The sequence below is a fragment of the Aulonocara stuartgranti genome (assembly GCF_965226115.1).
Source record: "Aulonocara stuartgranti genome assembly, chromosome: 1".
In the NCBI taxonomy this organism is placed as follows: Eukaryota; Metazoa; Chordata; class Actinopteri; order Cichliformes; family Cichlidae; genus Aulonocara; species Aulonocara stuartgranti.
Window position 1 is genome coordinate 13,003,669 of NC_138939.1, and position 23,146 is coordinate 13,026,814.

At 41.3% G+C, this 23,146-nt stretch overlaps 1 protein-coding gene across 2 annotated transcripts in view; it reads right to left on the minus strand.

Annotated features, from left to right (window-relative positions):
* The window catches only part of LOC309702357 (talin-2), a 100,100-nt gene extending 78,226 nt beyond the window's left edge, over positions 1-21,874 (minus strand). Inside the window, exon 1 of one of the 2 annotated variants that reach the window (XM_082527051.1) lies at positions 21,697-21,874. The gene's annotated coding sequence lies outside the window, so the exon portion shown is untranslated. Of the gene's footprint in view, positions 1-21,345; positions 21,585-21,696 lie in introns of those variants that run through there. The other variant, XM_082527052.1, reaches the window with a different exon arrangement.
* Between the last annotated feature and the right edge of the window lie 1,272 nt (positions 21,875-23,146).

A 23,146-nucleotide genomic window follows, 5' to 3' on the forward strand; every position in this document is an offset into this window, starting at 1 on the left:
TACTGTTCTGCTGACGTGTGTTCCATTAACATAATGCTGAAAAGGAACAAAGTTTTGTAGCTTACAGTTCGATCCCAAAATGAAAAAGAAACTAGGGAGCTTTGCTTGAAAGAAAAATCAAAGACTAGTCCCTAACCTGAAAACCCTGGACAGATAATGATATGAAAACATTTATGAATGAATCTAATAGGGGAGGAAAAAAAAAAAATAATGGCAGTAATAGATTAAAGAAATTCATAGCTTCTACTTTTATCTGCTGTTATTTCCTCTGTATCCTGCTTGCCGACCTCAAAAGTGCCACAAAAAAACCTTCAGCTCCTTTTTTAAAATAATACAGATGTATCTCTGTACAGCGTGATGTGAGAGAAAGGCAGACAGAGGTGAATTAAAAGTGATGGATATGAGATGAAGAGGCAAAAGCAGTTTAAGTTCAAACAAGCCATTGTTTAAAATCATGCTAATAACATATTATCTAACCCAACAGTTGGAGCTGTGGTATATAGGAGAAGGGGGGGGGGGGGAGTCCCCTAGTGCTTTGGCCTACCAGGTGGTCAATTTAGGCCCAGACTTGTAATACAGTGGCAGAAATGCTTATATTAAATTATGTAAGTCATCTGGTGCAACACAGTGCATGCCCCCTATAAGAATAAAGACATTTTCACTAGGAAATTAAACATAATAATAAATACAGGGCCTTATCACTCTTCCTTCAGTTTGGAGTTTTTCCCCCCCTCTTAATTCTCTTCTCCCCCCCCCCCCCCCCTTTTTTTTTTTGGCATGACATCTGGGGAACAGCTGGTGCTTTGCATCATATGCAAGCACACATACACACAGTTGTTACACAGGGGTTAGGAGGTCAGAAGCCCGGTCTCCAGACACACCATTTAATCTGGTCTACGTATAGATAGTCTCTGCACAACCACAATTAGACAAAAACTGAGACACACACACCAGACCCTCTCTCATCTCTCTTCTATACAAGGCAACCATTCAACCCTCTCTGGGGAGGGCAGAGATTCTCACTGATTAGCTCTGCCTTTCCAGATAGTGGGGAGTGGTGAGGATGGGGGGTGCGGGTGGAGGGTAGGCACGGCTACTAATTCAATTACACAGATTCTCGTCTGTGTTCAGGCCGACTCCCAGTTCCATGAATGGAATCAAAACCACCCCGGCCGAGGGGGGGGGGGGGGAGCAGAGTGCCAAAAATGTGTTTACATTTGTGATTTACACTGGTTGGTTTTGTTTTAGCTTGGGAGAGGCCGCTATTATTCTCTGGCTGAACACTGGAAACCCCGTTATGAAATAAGGGTTTCACAGGATTTCTGACAAAACATGTAAAATGACCCCCTAAAAAGGGGAAAAAGACAAAAAAGAATCTGCAATTAGTTGCTATTAAAACTCAACTTTATCCACTCAGAAAGATATTTATCCCCATGAAGCTAAAGTGTATTTAGACAAGAGGCAAAATAGGCAAAAGTAAAAGACAACACAAACTGGAAATCCGAGTTGCTCTATATACTAAAAATAAATCTAAATATCATTTGTGTAATTGCTTTTCGAAAGCTACATCCACCAACAATAGTGCAATGAAATACTCCTATTTAAAGTTCCTGCTGCCAAGTTTCTGTGAGCAGCTGGCAAACAATAAGAACTGAAATGACAAAAGCACACACACCTGAGGAAAACTATCAAAAAGAAGCAGAAAGAAACTAAAACTACTCAAATAATGTGAATGTACAAATCATAAAATTATACATTTATAAATTTATGAAGCACATCTTCAGGTGCCGTGGTTAGCACTGTTGCCTCACTGCAAGAAGGTCCTGGGTTCGAATCCACCATCTGGCCAGGCCCTTTCTTTGTGGCGCTGGCATGTTCTCACCATATCTGCAGCCCACAGACATGCAGTCAGTCGGGTTAGGTTAATAGGTGATTCTAAATTACCCAAAGGTGTGAATGTGAGTGTGAATGGTGTCTGTGTTAGCCCTGCAACAAACTGGCAACCTGTCCAGGTTGTACACAGCCTCTTGCCCTGTTTTAGCCAGAATAGGCTCCAGCACCCCGTGACCCTGAATTGGAGCAGAGGAAGAAAAAAAAAAACAAAAAAAAAAAAACAAACATGGATGGATGTACAAAGTTTTCTTGTTAATTACATTCACTTCACATTTCACTTGTTTATTAACCATCATCCATCCCTAGAAGTAAATCTGCCCTAAAAAGAATTCCCTGAAAAAGCTGAAACATTAAAGACTGGCCAAGTCAACAAGATCCTTCCTTTTTCACCATCATAAAACAGAACAGAGAAGCCGTCAAACAAAAGTCTTAGTGCAACATTTAACATTAGATTATGCAAATGCACAAATCAAATTGGCAGAAAAATAATATCAGTATTAAATCGACATAAATACCATGTCATAACTTTTTTCTTTTTTGCTATCCATCTGTCTTGAAAATGGTTTCTGAAGAAGCTCACCAAGTTTCAGAGGTAAAAATCTGGGCCTTGGTCCAGTGTTTCAAGCAGGTTTTGCTGGACATAAAGATACCAGCTGCTAAGCAGTCACGGCATAGCTGAGCAGCTTGATTCTAATCATACTTTTGCACTCCTTGGCAGGGTGTGATACATCCTGTACTCTGGTTACACCTTCTGATCACTTTGCACAATCCTGTACTGCATTTGGAGCTAACATCTTGATGGGAAAAACACCAATTGCTTTGGTATAGCAAAGCTTCACCACTGGACTAATCTAGAGCTACTATCCATTGTTACTTTGGTCAATACACGGTAAAAATGTTGCCACTCACTGCTGGCAAAATAATAAAGCTCTTATATGTGCCAGAACAGCTGATAAAGGCTCAAAACAGTACCAACAGTGCTGCGTGAACATCAAATCTAGTAAGAAAGCTACAGAAGTTACTTGAGAAAATGTAATCGATGAGTGCCTTGATTGGAGGGAGTTTTTTATTTTGACACATTACACCAGCGGTCCCCAACCCTTGGGCCACGGACCTGGTCCGTGAGTCATTTGGTACTGGGCCGCGAGAGTGAGACTCGGGTGTGAAATGTATGGTTTTCACGGTTTTTAGCGTTATTTTGTTATCGGTTTTTTTTTCCCGTTAACTCGGTTTTCCGGATGATCTGATATCGTCGTGTTGGTGTTGTTCCTGGAATAACATAGTAAATGTTGTTTCAGGATCAATATTGCAAGTGACCAATCACATTCTTGTGACGTTATTCTTTGGCGCGCCAAGCCATTCATGCATTTATGAAATTCCAATGTTGCAAGGACAATATCAATTCTGCTTAGCGTTTATTAAAGGGTTAGGGTTAGGGTCAGGGTCCGTTGATTGGCGGACAGGGGCAGTTTCTTGCAGCTTAAGTACAGTTTTTTGTTTTACGGCGGTTTTTCCCGAAGTCGCCAAAGTATGACGTCACAACATTCTGATTGGTCACTTGCAATGTTGATCTGGGAACAACACCAACACGACGATATCATTTCGTGCAGGTTTTCCTGGGTCTTTTCACGTGTGTTATGAATAAATCTTATTTTTTTCGGTACAGGTACTAGTTTTATTTTGTTGTATTTATCCGCGACGCCTTAAAGGCCGGTCCATGAAAATATTGTCGGACACAAACCGGTCCGTGGCGCAAAAAAGGTTGGGGACTGCTGTATTACACCACAGAATAGTTGGCTTCTTTTTCCTTTTGGTCCTCTCGGGCTTTAAATGTGCTCACAGACATGGCCGCCAGGGTCAGTACATTATTTACAAGGTACAAGAAATCACCGGTTTAAAAAGCCATGTCTCAGTCTGGCAGTCTTGCAGATTAGGATGGTCCAACCTTCCTCATGAGCTGCTGACCTAATCTTCTTTTGCATCTCAGCCGCACAGATATGGGAGTCCTCTAATCCGCTCATTGGATGGACAGCTGCAAACAGACACTTAACGGTCTGCTGCTGTAGCTCTAGTCATTTTGGCCTTCAAAAAGCAATGCGGCCACGAGCTACAATATATGGATCGACATGTTTAAACCAGCAAAAGTACCGCTGAGCCACCCTTCATCTTTTTCATTACCTGCATTTGCAGTCAAGGTTTTCGAAGTGGTTTTTTTTCCCCCCCAGGCATGACACTTTCTTAAAGCAAACTCCACCCCCACCCCCCAAAAAAAGTGTATGCAGCAATTTCAGGACAAGTGGATGTGATAACAGTTCCTGGCAGGTAAGCCGACAAACAGGCAGGAAAACCAATTAAAAAGCAGTCTGCTGGCTGCTCTGAGGCCCAGGCACAGCAAAGGAGAAGAAAAACATGACATGGGAGGTAAAGTGACTTACAGGCCTCCGACTGCCTATTGTGGGTGAACAATTCAGCTACTCCAAGCCCAGTTTTTCAGAGCCGTCTGCAAAGTGAAAGCCTGACCTCTTGCTTGTCAGTTCTATTGTTAGGAGAAGGCAAGAGCCGCTCCCAATTCACCTCATACTACATTAAATGCTATGAATTGTTTGGAGAGTTTCTGGCAACAGAAAGCAGACAAGGTGGTGAGCGTGCACACACTCGTGCACACATGCTTCTCGATTTTAAGATCCCATCGTTTCAAAACAGAGGAATTATAACAAAGACTGCATTTAATTCTAATGACCTGACCTTTGTTTTTAAAATACAATATCCACATTACTCACATTAGAGCAGGGCGATATGACCAAAAATATTTATCATGACATACATACAATTTGCGATAACGATATAACTGACGATATTATTGACAATAGACAAAATACTTTACAACTCCACAACTTTATTAGTGCAAAAGAAAAAAAAAGGAAAAAAAAAAACATCAATGAATTTTCACTTAAACAAGCAGCTTTTATGTGCATTAAAGTTATATAAAAATTTAACAGTGCAAATGCAAATTCCTTGCTGACAGTTTAACCAAAAGGCATTTCCAGTGGAAATTGGCCGACATATGTATAATATCTACAAAACTTAAAAGGAGGTTATACACACAATATGGTAATATTATGTTGAAGCACAGTACGTATCACTCCTCGAAGCTCTGCCTACGATAGCCGTAATGCTCCGACAATCCATCAAGCGGTGTGGGTTCGTAGCTTAGCAAAGTCGTACTAAAACATTTGACAGATCTTCGAGCGCCGTGTACCACATAAAATCGTTTCGAGGTCAGTAAACACAACCAGAATTCATACATAAGGCACACGGGATTATAAGGGGCACTGTCGCTTTTCAGAAAAATCAAAGGATTGATTTTAAGTGTGCCGTATTTTCCAAAAAACACGGTAATAACGACGGCTCGCTAGCATGCGCTACCAAAAAGTGCTTTGTTGTGTATCTGACGGACGAAAGCTAAACCAGTTCCACACCACTGAAGTTGCAGCCATGCTTTTTCCACCATGTGCGTATGAGAAGAAAAAAAAAAAAAAAAAAAAGGCACTGCGCATGCGCGTTTTACCCAAATTCTATCGCGATATTTCATTTTCTTATCATTGCCTAACATTATACCGGTATTACCGTGAACGGTATGATATGGCCCAGCCCTACTGCTGATGTCATTCAGCTAGCATATCAGTGTTGCTCTATCATATTTAAACCATCTTGAGCTTACAGACCAAATCGTTGTAGTTAAAATCTAACTGGTGTCAAATTTCTTCTTGGTATTATTGAACACATTATCCAATCCACGCTGACAACCAGGTCTTGGTCAGCCATTTAATATATTAGAAACTGATTTATAGGCTAAACTACACCTGTGTCAAAATGACATGCAAAGTCATTATCTAATTAGTGTAATAATCTAATGTATGTAAAAATAATTAAAATTAACAGATGGAACAAAATGCTGGCTACAGCACTCACAGCATTTGTAGTGTAAAAGCACAGAAGTATAAATGAAGAGGAAATCGTCCTTAAGTACCTCATTTAGCATTGTAGTAACACTATAATTCTAGTGGTGTAGGAAGCATCTCGGCAGGGTTGTTCATCGTATTATGTTTTCTACGCAAGTGACAGTAATACTAAACTCAAGCTAAGTTAAGGCACGGTGACCCATTTCCTGTCATCACAAATCATGCAAGAGGAGTCAATTTTTTAGATACCCAGACAAACACAATGCTAAAAATTCAAAATGTCACACAGGCAGTGTGAATATCCCGGCCCTCTATGCACCACACTTCATCCGTTTACCAGATGTCTGTGCTGATTTACAGCCTAGCGAGCCCAACCTGTGTTATTTCATCCATGTGGCTGGGTCGGGGCTGAGGTGTTGACATGCTCGCTAACCACAGGCTTGGGAAGAGATGGGGCTGTAAGAATTAAGAGAGGGTTAGATTCGAATGGGGGGAAAAAAGAAAAAAAAAGAAAAGGTGAGATAAAGAGAGAAACCGTTAGGGGGGGTTGTGGGGGCTGGCACAGCTACTGTTTCCTGCGAGGTCAGCAGACTGGGGCTGATTCCAGGACAGCTTATCTTTCAGCAGGAATACCACAACCAGACCAAAGGAAGAGACAGGAGGCAACCAGCACTATGAATTCTTAGCATGTTACATACCCGGAGGAGTTGATGACATTAATGACAGATACAAAGGGTTTTTTGTTTGTTTGTTTTTATTAGATGAGATCTGGGGCAAATCAGGAAAAATAAAATATGGTCAATGTGACAATTATGAACATTTCAAGTCCCGACATCCATATTTAAGCAACTTATACAATCCCTACCACAGTGTTTTAGAGGTGATGGAAGTTTAACCTTGAGCTCGACCGTGAGATTAGAGGGTCCAAACATCTGTGACGACGGAAGTCCTTCAACATAATAGCAGCATAAATAATTCACTGCTAATTATTATTCCAAATCTGCAGTCTGGGTTGCTGATATAAGGTTAAATAGTCTGTGCCACTGTAAAGATAATTTATCTAATCACAGCCTTATATGGTACCATAAAATCTGTTTTCAGAGTTATCAGGAAACATGTTGCCTTAATTTGTTAGTTTAATGATTGGGCGTCACAATAGTTATGGTCCAGTCTTACAGTAATGATACACGTGTCCCATAAATAATGTAAGCTGGCCTTGTTTCATTAACAGGAAAAAATAACATTAATATCATTAATCACTTGATTATTACTAGTGTAGGAGAATGGGTGGGGAAAAGTTCAGATAGTATTTTTTTTCCCTGTTGTATTGACCAGCTCCATCTATGTGTTTGGAATCTTATAATGTTCAATCAGGCTTTAAGGGACACAGGGGACTGGTGGAAATAGCTGGAAGCAAAAAAATTTGACTTCAGCTCATGTTTTGTAAAAATCAAGTTCAGGCTATACTCGTGGGGGAATTTCATTCATATCCTCTGATAGGTCTGTCTGCCTTAAGTACACGAACTGTCTTTTATGCTCTCTGATGTTAATGGACCAGCGTCAGAATTGAAATATGAGAAAAGTCCACCAATGTTTGTACTTTGTATGGTGTGGATAGAAAAGCCTCTTTAACCTAACTTTTTTTGTCTATTATTCATAAAGGAAGGGTTTTTGAAGTTTCCTTTGAGCCTGGAACTAAAAGTCAAAGCATGCGCAACATACCACAAGTACAGGAATTAGCAGCCATGGTGACAATGCCATTCAAACCGTGCTTGTGACAGATCTGTTATTAGTGTTGATCAACTTCTAAGGGAAATATCTCTCTTTAGCTCCTACGTATTCCACTTTGTTCACAAGGTAGTTGCTAACTTTCCTCCTGCTGTTTTGTGCTGCATAGTATGGAGTGGTTTTGGTAAAAACGACATGTAGCTTAGGAAAAATCCAGTCATTTTATAATTCTCTGTAGACTCATTATCAGTCTCTTATTGTTAATATAGAAATATGTATTGCAGCCATTTTAATGGACAGAAAAGTGCATTTTTGTTCTTGTCTCTCCATAAAAATGCAAGTAGTACCAGTCTGTTCGTCTCAGTGACCATCTGTGTATTAAAAAGGAAGTTCCCTCCAATAAAAAGAAAAAAAAATGTCTGTTTCAGGTGAACACAGCCTGAAGTAAATCCATGCAAGGTGAAGAAAATCATTGGAATGCATGGCAGTCCAAAGTACGCAAGGGTCCCAGGTTTCTCGCGAGTATTCACCTGCTCACACAGCTGCATTAAAAATAAGGCTTGGCAACACACTTAACAAAACTCTAATCAAGGAACAAGCTGCACTTGATATCTTGGAAAACAGATCAAAAAAAATCCCATCTGCCACTTGTAACTGGCATATAAACCCAGCATGGTAGCAGTGCCTGTCGCCAGTTCAAAATCCAGACTGAGCCCCTGCATGAACATTTTCCTTGACAGCGGCCAGCAACAAATTTCCACCTGCTATCTGACCAACCTTATGAAAATAAAGAATATTTGAGCAAAATAAAGCTGAGGAGACTAGCGGAGCGCAGATTTATGAAATGCCTATTGAACAGACTGCTGCTTGTAGTATGAGAGATCGAAATCAAGAAGATTTTATCATTCCAGTAAGAGGGAACCCATGCGCTTCCTTACTCAACACCCCACCCCCTACAATAAAGAGGACCTTTAAAAAATAAAAACAAATCATGCCATTCTAATTTTTCCCCTCACTCCTCTCTCTATATTTTTACTTGATGTGGTCCAAATATATCACTGTAAGATGACTTTAAATTTAAATCTTATAAAACTTAAAAGTTAGTTTTTAAAACAACTTTTAGCGTCAGTTGTTCAGCTCATATATATCTAGTTTATATTTTTGAATAAAGTACTAGTGTATGTAAATGAGGATCACTATTTTGGTGCACTGCCGCTGTTATATGTTATGCCCCAATCACTGAAGCCCACAGAACTGGTCAGTGACCCCCTGGCAACCTCCAGCTGACAGGGAAAAATGACTATCCAGTGACAAAACCTTTACTTTGAAGACAAATTGTCTCCATTTCTGGTTTTCAGTTTCACTACCGCTTAGCCATGCAAACTATGGGCAACTCGCAATCTACTAGCAACCAAAGCAATCACAGGGAGGCTTTTTATGCAGTAACACCATTGCAATCAAATTAACCTGAGGAGAGGAGGAACCACTCCCCAACCAGTTGGGGAATACACATATTTCCCTATTAATCAGAGGTTGCCACGGTGCCTCTATGTGACTGAGGCCTTACTTTCTCTTTATGCTGAAGCAGGTTCCAGGTCTCTCTTTTTCTGTCTTATCAGCAACACTGAGTCATCTCAGAATAAGTAGTAGAGCGATACGTAGCCTACGCAGTTCTGCTTTTCTGTTTGTACCACGCAGCCTGCGTCTATGCCAGGTGGACTGTGCTACAGTAACTGCGGAAAACCTTTGTGTATGCGAAAGATTATATGTGCAAAGCTGCCAGTGTGACTCAAACATTGTGAAGTATAACACTATAGAGATATTATATCTGATATGTATGTATATGTCTTGTTATAATAATATATCCCTTAACTGACCGCCTCTGTGTGCAGAGTGCATAAGACAGAAGCATGCTGCATTCACTGATATGATGAGTCTTAAAAACCCCAATAAGACAAGACTCAGCTGAGTCCAACAACTTTTTTCTGGCAGAAACCCTGAAGAGAGACATCATTCAATCATGTTGTCAAAGAGTTGAAGGAGTGGGCAAGGAAGCCTCCCAAGTAATTTCCCTGGGGGTGTGCTCTGCACTGGGGAGATAAGTAACCCGACTGAGGACAAGGCTGGCATTCTACCCCAACTCCAAAAGACAAAATGCCTGAGTCCATCTAAATAGAGGAATCTGACAATGGAGCATTTGTCTCTTTGCCAGCTGGAGAACAAGCTCCCCACAGACATGTAGATATGAAAGACAGTGCGCAACAACTTTAAGCTCAGAAGATTACTAGGAACAATCTTATTTTAAATTGGCAAAGCAGAAAATACTGACACTGGATTATCTCAATTAAATTCAAACCAGGACCACGAGTGATTATACCGCTGTTTGCAAACAGTGGCCTCTGAAATTAAGCATGCGGTGATTATGAAGCATAAAATCTCATGGTTTTCATTTATTCTCCACCAAGAATAATGCCAAGATGAAGTCAAGACCTTGTGGAATCACATGCAATTCATGTAGTGCACATACATACAGTTACTTAGAAGCTAAAGGTGTAGCAGTGATTACGCAAAGCCGACAGCAACTTTTGACTTCGGATCAATGGAAAAAAAACCGCATCTCCAGACATTCCTGCCTGAATAACATTTCAACATGTGCAGGTAGTACATTTAGCAGCCTAGAGTTAAATTGTAACATGTTAATATGACATATCTTATTTGTTGATTACACTTTTAAAAATGCAATGAAACTGTAGCAGAAGAAGAGACGTCTGCAGCCAGCAGACTATACTCAGTCAGTGGCAGCTAATGTTACCACAGTATTCTTGGGGGCTAGCTGCATTAGTGTGCACTGTCCATAACCCATTGCACATATAAAATCCTATTTTAAGCCACTTGATTAACACTGAGCGCTCCACATGTAATGTAAGCCAGCTGCCTGAATCGTTTCACTGCCCAAAAAAAAAAAAAAAAAAAAAAAGGAGGGGGGGGGGGGGGGGGGCAATGTTTACAACTCCACATAGCAAAGCACACTCTGTTTGAGTGGTGTTTTGTCTTCTTCTTACTGTCCCCATTTTCTACTCCGAGTGGCCTGGCAGCGCTCCCGTGTGCTCTCCTTTAACTAATAAACAAAGGATGGTTTCCCTTATATAGCTCTTTTCAAAGTCTACAACATCCACATGCAACATCAGAGGTTTGCAGGGAGGTGGGAAGCACAAGCCTGTTCCAGACAGAAAGGCTTCGGCCAAGGGTAAAGGAGCACTGACAGTGCGATTGTGTAACACTCATACATTAACAGCCACTTAAAGTGCTATTTCTGGTGCCATCCATCTGCAGAATTTTGCAGCGTCAGGTTGGATAAGTTTGTGAGGGGTGCAAAGCGAGACACATACTATGCAAAAGTATCTGGGGGGGGAAAGCATCATACCAAGAGGAAAGCAAAGAAGGGAAAAAATTATAAAAGAATATTAGTATAATGTTCGAACACAAAATATGCCTCCAGTCAGATTTTACAAAAAAGGACTTGCAGAATATCGGATTTTCACAACACAATTAAACTTGATAAAGGATTCACAAAACTTATGATATTACAAGACATTTAAAAAATAAAAATAGCATTCATTGTAGTATTTTTTTTTAGATGAAGAGGTTAGGTCTAGGGCTAATGTGAACCAGGAGGGTGCAGGATGGTGGTTCCAACTGGCATATCAAGTGACAGTAAACATAATTACCACAACATACTAACATCAACAAATCTATAAGGCAAATCGTGGCAAAAAATACAGGATGAGCAAATGCCTTTGACATAGCTGGGACTCAGTTTGTATACAAAATAACATGAAGTTAAAACAAAGAACCAAACCACAGTGACCCAAAGTGGCCAGCAACCAACTCTAGACACAAATATGAGTCAACGTGCCGGCCGCAGTGGCCAGGTTAGAAAAGGATTCAGCTAGAGAGAAGCCTCAGCAAGACGCCTCATCGTCCCATCATCCAGATTTTAAAAATAACCTACAACATAAACTTTGCAAAGATAAAAAAGGAAAAGAGAAAGAAAGGATAAACATACTAAAGAGAGGCATGTTGGTAACAAGAGGATAAAGTCAACTCAGTGCTGACAAAGCACATTAGCAATCAACCATGTGTTTAACTGATGTTTAAAAATGTATGTGTTCTGCTCTCTGATACTGATGGGAGCTGTTTTGGAGCCTTTATAGAAAATGCAGACTGACCTACAGAAGCTCAAAGGAATAATCCAGTTCTTTCTAGTCAAACGCCTTGTAATTTGATTTCTATTTGGACTGATAGTAATAAACTAAGTGGTGAAGGAGCCATGTTAGGCTAAATAAGACAAATGCATTTAACAACACTTTATCAAAGCCCTTTATCAAAGATTTTCAAAGTTCTCTTTTATAGCAACTATAATGGTTTTAAAGCATTAAGGCCTGCCTGCGACCATGTAGTAATTAATATGGGAAAATCTGCATGAACATATGGCGTTTCATTTTATGTTATATTATGTTACATTGGAAAAGGTGCCCAGCCTACAAACATACAGATTTCACCATCACTAAAGAAAAACAGCCACGTCTGATGTGATCCATTAAAGGTAAATGATGTGAATTTTTACTGTCATAGTTCATGATTTTCACGTCCAGACCATTTGCTCTTTCTGCTCTGCAACACTGAAGCCATTTCGGTCCCTCTGCCAGTAGGGCGGCCTTATATAGAGAGGTGACTCCCCATGAAAAGCATTTAGAGCAAGAATTTATACTTATGGGAAAACCAAGAATAGCCTCCCCAGGCTGCAGGAGGGCTAGGGAGGAGCTAACGGGTGATGGTGGAATACATTTCCAGTACTCCCAGAATGAACACTCACCCCTGTGCAACAAAGCTCCAAGCTGCTCCACAACAGCTTCCAGGGGGAATTCCAGAGTAGGATTATTTTTCACGAAGCGCTACGTCACAGCGACAGAAATAATTTGATGAGTGACACGAATGTTGAAATTTGTCAACAAACAACATTCATGTCGAGTAACGAGAACACCATTTGTCCATGACTTCGTCGTGACGTTATTCCCCAGCTGCCCAGGCGGCTTCAAAGCGACAGAAGAAACATGTCCTCATCTTTAAAATAGAAGGGTGGGTCTGAGGTTTTCATTGGCAGAGCAATCAAATCATGATGTGCTCATCCACCACTGTTAATTTTCTGGCAGTGGATTCGCTAGATTCCCAATGGATTCTGGAGATGCTGCTCGCATACCACCACAGCAGTGCATTTTTCCTTTCTTTATGCTGTTGTCTTCTTACACCACAGCAAAACTCTTGCTCTTTTTGTTGGACAATGGTCCGGCATCTGAAGTTTTGGGTTGGTTAAAAGAGACAGGACAACAACCTTTGATAAGTAGACCGAGACTGCTAGTGTGAAATCTAGTAAATGCCCAATATTCCCTTTACTGACCAGCAGTTGGAGTTTTTCAGTGTTTAAATTACATGCAAGTTATCCAAGAGAAACAGGCATAAGATGTGTAATCAGAAAACAATTACTAAGAAAGACAACATTTAGAGAATCCCTATAATCTGAAAGAGTTCTGAGAAATTCATCATCGCATGTACAACTCCCGACTTCAAAGATTCATTAGTCGATTCATGAAGTTAAACCACTGCTGTAGCACAGAGATAGCTGCATAGTTTAATTTCTACTGCAGACTGACTCTATTACATTCTCTATTTAACAGACAAGATCCTGCAACCTTTAGGCAACTACTACGTTTTCTGGTTACTTCAGCCAAATCAAACAACCCCCAAGCAGAGAGAAGAGGAGGGTAAATGAAGATTGAATTTTACTGCCTAAAGCAATGTAAGATTTGCTGAAGAGAAATGTGAAAATTACAGCATGTTACATACTAACATGGTTCACAAGGGTGGCTGGCCACATGTGGTTTTGTACAAAACAGCCAATCTACACTGTTTGCAGTGAACTAGGAGTACCACACACCTGATTAGGTTTCATTTCTGCCCTGGTGACTAAGAGGCATGAGCCTCGAGGTGGCAACTACGGCAGCATGGATTTCTGCCAGAGATGCAGTCCAGTAATAGCTGAAGAGCTCAGCTGTAACCTGAAACACATTTCGGAGCAGATACTCTTTCATCCAAAAATTGAGATGATGGTTGACTTTGTCCAAAAGCCCTGAAACTGCAAGCTGATGTTTTAAAGAGAACCTGGATTTGTTCCAAGAAACACTGATCTGTCTTACAGATGTTTATGTAGCTTAAAAGGACATGTGTTTCATCATAGTGAGTTTAGATTACAAGCAGAACAGCTACCCTGGGGCAGGCAAGTTATTTTCCCGAAGCACCACATGGAAACCTGGGACTATTGCGGAGGCCAGCACAAATAGGTTTATAAAGAGATAAAAACATCCATCCGTCCAGTCGCAGGGCTAACACACAGAGACAAACAACCATTCGCGCTCATTAACATAATAGATGCACACTAAAACCCAAAGTTCATTATTATAATCCAAAAGCTTGCAACACAGCCCCATCACAAGCACTTAAAGCAAAGAAACAGCACTGGAATTCAGCAATGACTGGTGTTCATTTCAAAGTATTAAACTGAAACAGGATTACTTCGCCACACTTCACCTTGAGAGCGCTACATCATATTCAACACGGTATTATTTCCTGAATTTATGAAAGCGATTGTCAGACAGCATAAGAACGTCTGTGTTCCAGCTGAAGGATCGACCATCTCTAGTTTTGACAGAGATAGATAACTGCTGCGTCGAGGTTGGAAGCTCTGTTCTTTCAGGTGTGGAACATTTGACAAATCAATTTGGCAGGACAGTAAATTCTCAGCTCCTCTGTTGCCAAATAAGAATATCCTGTGTTAAAAGCCCACATTAGATGCTTTAATGCTAGAAAGTATGATTCGGGACAAAATATAAATGTATTTCTGGGCACAATAGCACTCATTTGTTCCAGTTTAAAACCCTGTTGTCGTAGTAAGCAGCATGAGTTTCCATCTCTCGTCTCTATGACAACCATACTGGCTACCGCTGCTCCAAACTGCAAGGCATGACCAAAATTTTGTATTTTTAAACCAGACTGAGGGTCGTCCGCCTCGTATCAAAGAATGTACAGAGCCACATACGGAGCCTGCTGCAGGGCAACAGTTGCTCAGACAGACTGCTTGCTCCTCCTAAAACATACTTCATGTTTAATTTTAGACAAAACAGAAACCACCACCCCCTCGGCGCGCACACACAGTGAACATGTCCTGCCCTTGAGTCATGCTGAGTATTTAAAACTAATCAATTAGGAAAGGCTAGTTGTGCAGAAATAGCTCTTCATGTTACCAGTGGGCAGTCACGGTACTGGCTTCTATTTGTGATGCAATCTACATGGGATGGTGAAGTGAGTGGGAGGCAGGCAAACGAGAACTCAGTGGGAGGTGGGAAAAAACAGAAAGTAGATACGATGTGCCAAGAAGGCAGCCTCTGCTGCATCCATCCAACTGTAACCATCATCCTAAAGTTACACATCACAATCAGTGCACTTGTTTGCTTGTTCAACTGGTAGTATTCTTTAATATCTGGGCATTAATCTTTACACTGTTCATTTTTTAATGTCGCAATACAATATTCTTTTTTTTCCCCACAGACATTTTAAAGAATTAAAAAGCCTGGCACTGAGACTTCGATATGTTATGAGCCAATCACTTGCTGCCAGTTCTTACCTCATAAATGAAGGATAATCGAAAGTTATCCAATCGTTTCTCCATCTGACACTATCCAAAAAGTGCACATGAGAAGAAGGCAGGCACAGGGAGCCTCTCTGATGGGAATCTTGTGATTTCACTCTTGCATTTAAGGCCATGCATGCCTAGGTTGGGCACAACAAACTGTAAAATTCTCTGATTTTGTTAACTTGAACTGGGCCAGACACTCATTAAAATGTCTCCAGTCAGATCCTGGCATAAAGAACACCAAAATATTCTTTTTTTTTTTTCTTCCCAGCATGTGAGACATTTAATTGTACAAACTGAAGTTTGAAAGAAAGAACCCTTTGTATTTTAATCTTTCTGCCTCTCCCTGTTAAATCCAGAATCAAACTCCTTCTCCTCACATACAAGGTCTTGAATAGTCAGGCCCGTCTTATCTTAAAGACTACATAGTACCACATCACCCCAACAAAGCACTTTGCTCTCAGAATGCTGGCTTACATGTGGTTTATAGGATGGCTCCTAGTTTGGATTATGGAGACAGACTCTCTCTATATTTTTAAGATTAGGCTTCAAACTTTACTGTTTGCTAAAGCATATAGTTAGGGCTGGACCAGGTGACCCTGAATCCTACCCAGGTTACTCTGCAGCAGGACTAGGCTACTGGGGGTTTCCCACTGAACAGTGATGTTCATACACCACTCTGCATTTAATCATCCACAGTGTCTATTGTCCTGCCTTCCTCCTCTCACCCTGATCGGTCATGTGCATCCCTGACCCTGGTTCTGCTAGAGGTTTATTCCTGTTAAAAAAGGAGTTTTTCCTTCGCACTGTTGCCAAGTAATTGCTGATTGTCTGATTGTTGAGGTTTTCTCGGTTCTAACACAGGTTGTTAGAACGTTGGATGGCTGAAAATTTCCTCCAACTCAACGAGGGGCAAACCGAAGTCCTCGTATGTGCTCCTGGCAGATTTTTATCGCAGATAGTGAAAGCTCTTGGTCCTCTCTCGGGCTACGTCCACACTAGCCCGGGTAGATTTGAAAACGGTGAAAACGCGTCTACACTAGCGTTTTCAGTCGTTTTCACAGAGTTGTGCATCCTGATTGATACGGCCCAAAACGCTTACATTACACGGAGATTTTCCGTTTTCGTTTTAAAAAAATAATCCTGTCCACACGTAAACGCAGAAATGAAGGAAAACGCTGCTAGGAACATGCCAAAGCAACAGGTGGTGATATATTCCTAACCGTGTAGAAATGTTGGCCAATCAGAAGTCTAGAAGCCTCGGTGGGAAAAAGTAAACAAAACTGGGGTATAGAAGCAGAACCGAGTCGTATGTGTGGAGGGACAGTAACTGTGTGTATATGTAAGCATTTAAACACCGCAGAGAGTAGAAGTAACAGTATTGTAGAAATTAATTTCACCGAAACAATAACGTGGCGCACAGTGTGACGTCAAAAAAAAAAGGCGCACATCTTTGACGCTGCGTTTTCTCCGTTTTCCTCGTCCACACGTAAATACAAAAACGGAGTTTTCAAAAACATCCACCCTGGCCGGAGTTTTTAAAAATCTTCGTTTTCAGTGACCAAAAACGCCGTTTACGTGTGGACGAAAGGTGCAAACGCATAGAAAAATCTGCGTTTTCAAAAATACCCGGGTACGTGTGGACGTAGCCTCACATTGGATGGTCATGTGAAATCTCTGGTTCGGTCTTGTTTTTATCATTTAAGAAATGTGGCTAAGCTAAGCCAGATTTTATCTCGCTCTGAAATGGAGATTGCTATACATGCATTTATTTCCTCGTGCTTGGACTATTGTAACTCGCTGTTTATGTGTCTAAGCAAAGGTTCTCTGGATCGTCTGCAGCTAGGCTTTTGACAAAATCCTCTAAGTATTCACATGTGACACCGTTGCTATCTCATCTCCACTGCTTCCTGTTGAATTTAGAGTCCATTTTAAGATCCTGGTCTTGACTTACAGAGCTGTGCACGGACTGGCACCAGCCTACACCTCTGATCTGCTACAGCTCTGTCTTTTCTTTTTTTTCTTTTTTTTCAAAAAAAAAAAAGAAAATTTATGACTCGTTATCTTATGTGCAGCACTTTGTGATTCTGTCTAGAAAGGTGCTATATAAATAAAATTATATTTATTTATTATTTTGGGTTCATTATTTTAAAATATAAAGCGCCTTAAGGTGGCGGCTGTTGTTATTTAGCACATAAAAAAAAAATGATTTAAATTGAACTGAAAATTATTATATAATTATTATACATAGAGGGAATTCTGCAGTTGTATCCAGAACCGCAGAACAAGAAATATAACAATGGAACAGACACTTCTGCCTCTACTGTGTGCAGGTCAGCCATACGGCCATGTTGAAGCTCTTGCCTCCATGAAAATGGCCCTACAGAGCCTTTTCAGATGAACTCTGTGAGCTGACATGAAACATTAAAGTTGTAAATCTTGTCACTGGGTCAGGCCTATCTGATTTAACACTTTGATTTACACAGCAGCATCAGGTGGGGTTTAATGTGGGCTGCAAGCGCTCCTCGAGTATTTAATTTGTCATAAACACAGCAGAAGAACTGATTTATTTGCTTACAGAGCAGCCATGCAAACTCACACTGCAGTTATGCATACACAGGTTGTTAGAATACAAGGCAGGAATGTTGGACTCCACCAGTAACAGTGCAAAGAGCTTCAAAGAAAGGTATGTAGGGAGTATAAACCACTGAATAGCTTTTGCTTAACAAAAACAAAACACTCTTTTTAAATAAATCTCAAGGATTATATTTAAGAGCACGTTTGCACCCATGGATTGAAAAGATTCATTAGCTGAATCCAAAGTTACAGCTATGCTTTTTTCCATCACTGAGGCTGAAGAACATAAAGGACAAAGATAAATGTCAAAATGTTAGTTTCACCAAAGAGACCCACCACACATACTGACATGCTGAAGTCAAACAAAAACCTGATTTAAGCGACGGAAAGTTAGACCAACCATTCACGACTGATAAAACAAGTCTGCTAGTCTAGTTGTTCAGAGGCTGAACTAACAAAGTAGCAAAAGAGAGGAACAGGTGATGTAAAATAGCCCAACAAGACATCCCTAAACAAGGGCAAGCAGGCGCCGTGTATCCAAGTACGAACGCTGAACGTAGATGAGACTATTCTGACTAAGCCTGCTCAGTGCATGCTCAGGAGTAAAAGCTTTAATGTCATCGTTAAACAAATCAACAGCATCAATGTGACATGAGTCAAACTGCAAATGTGATTAGGCATGCTTGAGGTCATCACTCCCCTTTTCACCCTGACAAGTAATTCATACAATGATCATCTATAATTGCATACCCACACAAGAACATTGTCACTCAAACAGTTTAAACTACACCAATTATCTTTGCCAGCTTTCTCAGCCAAACAGCGATTCTTAGTTACCAATCTGGCAACCAGCTCCAAACATTTGTTTCAGGCCCTGAGAGCCACGTTAAAAAAAACAAAAAAACAACAAAATTAATTCCAGGTGACCAGCTGGGAGCTGCCCTGGGAAACAAACGAAGAGTAGAGACAGAGCTTCACGAGGTCAGTGCAGCATTAAAAGCAACCAGAGCTGGTTTACCTCAGAGCGACTCTGGAACGAGCATCAAGGGATAGCTGCTGCTTCAGAATTTTGAACCTAAGCTGTATTACGTTTGATGAATGTAGCTTTCGTTGCACAACTTTCACTGTTTTCCCTCCACCTGCATTACAAATAGTCTGTTCACTTTGCAGCTTTTGCATAAAATACTTTTTTAAAGGGTAAACAGTTCACAAGCAGAGTGTTTTTTCCCCTTCTTGCAGTCTCTCAAAGAAAATCTCAATAGAAAACTTGAACTTGCTTGCTGTACACAACAACACTGCTGACCCTGACCATGAAAATAACACTTTCTGTATGTTCCTTTTCCCCCTGCCAACAGAGCACAGCAGAAATATCTGACTGAGCATGGCAACCGCAAACTAATCCGCTGCATTATCAGTGTCATTAAAGTGTCATTACAGTTTGCTCATTACTTCCTCTCTGTGGTCAGAGGTGACAGCAGAGGCCTGATTTCATGCAGAACAATGAGAAAAATCAATAAACTAGCCATGTGCAGCTGATGAGTAACCCCACAGATTGGACTTGAAGCCAGGAGCACATTTCCATTGAAAGTTAAAATCCCCAACAGATATCGACAAGCTAAATGATAATCACACTCCATGCAATCTTCCAGCTGTAAACTTCTGCTAAACCTATACATACAGCATTTATTAATGTGAGAAATCTTTAAAATAAAATAAATAAATAAATAAATTTTAAAATAAAAGTGTGATACTTTGAAATGCAGATTGAAATACTTTATCAAGAACATCTCTGCAATTCTCACTCCATCTCCATTGACTTCAGCACCAAATAACTGAACAGTTACACTGGGGGGAAAAAACAGAAGGAAAGAAAAATTAAAAAAAAGGGCTTTTGTGCAGGACTCCGCTTTGAAAAACTACTAAGAGTCTAATGGATGCATAAACACACTCTCCAAAAGGTCAGCACGGTTGCTAATGTAATGAAAACGCTGTTGATTGCTGCTTTTATGTCAAGGAAGCCAGAGTGAGTTTGGCCAGTTTAATAAATGATCGGTGTCGTCGCCGGTGCCAGAGCTGCATACCAAGCAGCGGCGACGGCAGATAGTAACAGCTAGGTACGGGGGCTCGGGAGAATGACATTTTCAGAGATGTACAGAAGAATAAATGATAAGCACGAGAAAACAGAAGCTGGGCTCATTAGACGAGAGCTGCCATTTTGAAAGGACAGATTTTAACAAAGGGCAACTTGAGGTGGAGCGATGACATTCTCTTTTGCTGAAGCCTCTTTATTAACTATAGATTTCTGGGCAAACATATCCGATATCTGCCGAGCATTCCCCACGGGGTACGCTGTCCTACTGTCAGCCGGATCTCAACGCTCAGACTCATGTTCAACATACCTAAAAGAACAGTCACAGGAGAGCATTCTCCCGAGGCACTACACACACGCTCAAGCCTGCAGCCAATAAGGTCATGTGTCTTCTTCTGACAAGCCAAGGTCTGGGCAGCTTTTGGGGGTGGAGGAATTCAAGGGAAGTGTGGGGGGATCCAAAGGAGGTGTGTGTGCGCGTATTAAGGGGGGGGGGGGGGGGGAGTTCAGGAGAGTACTTTTGCATTACAGGCAACTCTTCCTCCATACCTGGCCAGCAATCTCATGAGAACTGTCACAGTCTACACACCAGGCTCACTGAAATTCCCAGGCTGCTGATAGGTCCATTCATTCTAATACTAGCAGCGATGGCCTGCACTGATCCTTCCTCACACACAAACTTAGCATACACACACACAGGTGATCTCCCAGCTCAGTCCCACGCCAAACAAGAGGAGACATTTGGAGACATCACCAAATTCCCTGCTATACTAATAATAACAACAACATGTGATCAGTGTAAAAACATAACCAGCCTCGTCTTTCTATGAAGGGGTGTGGCAGCTGAGCCACTCATCCTCACCATTTAGTCCATACAACCTGCTGCAGTGGTGGAGCCATACATTACTCCAAGATGTCGCGGTTCGCATTTTCCATCACAGGTTAGCCAGAAGAATGGCAATCACGTGCACTCAGCCACGGATAAAAGGTGGCAATAACGCCTACAGCTCAAACATAGGTGCTCCCCTCCTCCTGCAAGCCATGTGATATTGGGCGATTGTAACTGGCTTCGTACAGGTTGCAGCCTTTAACGCGTGCGTTTCCGACGCAAGCGCGTGAAAAACGATGATTTAAAAAGTTGGAAACAATTGCCTGCTCGTACGAGAGGCAGCTTGACTGACATGGAAACATGGCGGAGGTTGGTTTTCTCCGGCCAGTGCAATGCAAGTTAGGATACCAGCCGCTCCGTGAACTCTTTAGACTCCGCACTCACCGCACGCTCGATCCTGCGGCTTCAAAGGCCAAAAGAAGGGAAAACGGAAAGATAAGAGACAGAAAACCAAACTCACCGGGCGACCCCCTGCTGCAACCATGTGGTCTGTACAAGTCGCCCAAGAAAGAAAAAGCAAAAAAACGACGCGATGCAACCACAAAAGTCAGCAATTAGAGACCCCCACAAGTTTCGTTAATTCAAATGAGCATCACGGCGACTGAAAGACCGCAGATCCATTCAGAAAAAAATGCAGCGCAGTCACAGAGCAGAGAGAGGGGCTGGGACTCTCACGCTCACACACAGCATGCAGTTTGATTAAAAAGCTTGGTCGGAGAGGTCAGGCAGATCTGCTGCTGCCAGGGGGGGGGAGATGGTCACCAGATTAAACCGATTACGGGGGGGGGGGGGGGGGGGGGTGTAAACCTACCTTCAAATGCTGGGGCATTTCAGGCAAGTCAGCCCTGAGAAGATGCACATTAGCCGGCAGCCCCGCTCCTCAGCACTAAAATATCCTGCGCGTTGAGGGGAAATTTCCAAGTGGCCAACAGTGTGTGAGCAGCAGAGGTACCGTGTGTATGTGTGTGCGTAAATGGGGAGGGGAGGGGACGGGGGGATAATCCTACGGTGGGGCAAAAAGGAAATGCGTCATTATTAATGGCCCAAGCGTTTTGTAGTCCGTTTGGTCATATCTGTACCCAGTTAAACTACAAAATGGATCGGGTTCGGTGATGTAGTGTTAGTTTCACACTGTTCTTTTTCTTCCTGTTTTTTTCTTCTTCTTTTTAGTAACAGACGAGCATTGATGTGCTAAAACCAGAAACTAAAAAGAAAAGAAAAGAAGAAGAAAAAAGACACGCAAAAATCACCACCTGCTCAAATATTTTGAAAGTCCAGGGCTTGGGAAAAAATATTCAGCTTTGATTTTATAACACAGAAGGAAATGTACCTAGTTGATAATTCTCATATTTAATGCTACTGCTTCTTCCCACACTGAAAAAATGGAAATATCTGACTGACTAAGCAGTATAGTGGACAGCAAAAGATCTCTAAACCACTTGTAGGGTCACAAAAACATGTTCATACACCAGTGACTGAGAGAAACTTTCTCTCTCCAGCAGACAAATATGCAGATGTTGATACTGATGTACAAAACTGCACAATATGAGCCAAATTTCCAAATCAGGAAACACTAAAAAAACAACAACTTTTTTTTGACTGAACACTGAACTGAAAATCAGCAGATAGAATAAATTGAGCTTGAGCTTATAGGACTGGCACATTTTCTAGAATGCATCTTAGACTGTCTCCATCACCTCTCAGGTTATATACACACAGTCCCTTTGACCTTGACTGAGTTATTGTCTTAAACTCAGTGAAGTTCCCCCAAAGCCCCAGAAGACAGCTGCACATATGTCACAATAGTAATAAATGAAGAACTATGTATTAAGTCAACGTCATGAAAGTGGATGTCTGAACTGCTAATTTCATCCAGGCCACAGTTCTGAATCATCAATGTTTGTCAGCCTTCTTACTGACATTCACATCACCCACGGCCTGCCACGCCACTAAAGTGAGGAGCTGAGCCAGTAAGTTTCTTTTTAATAACCAACTGAACTGCTTAGCGGCTTTAGAACTGGGAAATAATGTAAAAACAATCAGTTATGTGTGTTATTATGTTATACCAGTTCAACCCACTTAATCAAAGTGGTCAAATGGAGCTCTATGTGCTCCATGATTTAAATGATGGATTTAAACCACTGATTTAAGCCATTTGGGAAATGGGACCCAGCAAACTATGTGGGAGCGAGACAAATAAAGGAAACTCTACACAGTATTTAGGTGTTTTACTTTACAGGGGCCACTCTGGTTAAAACTGA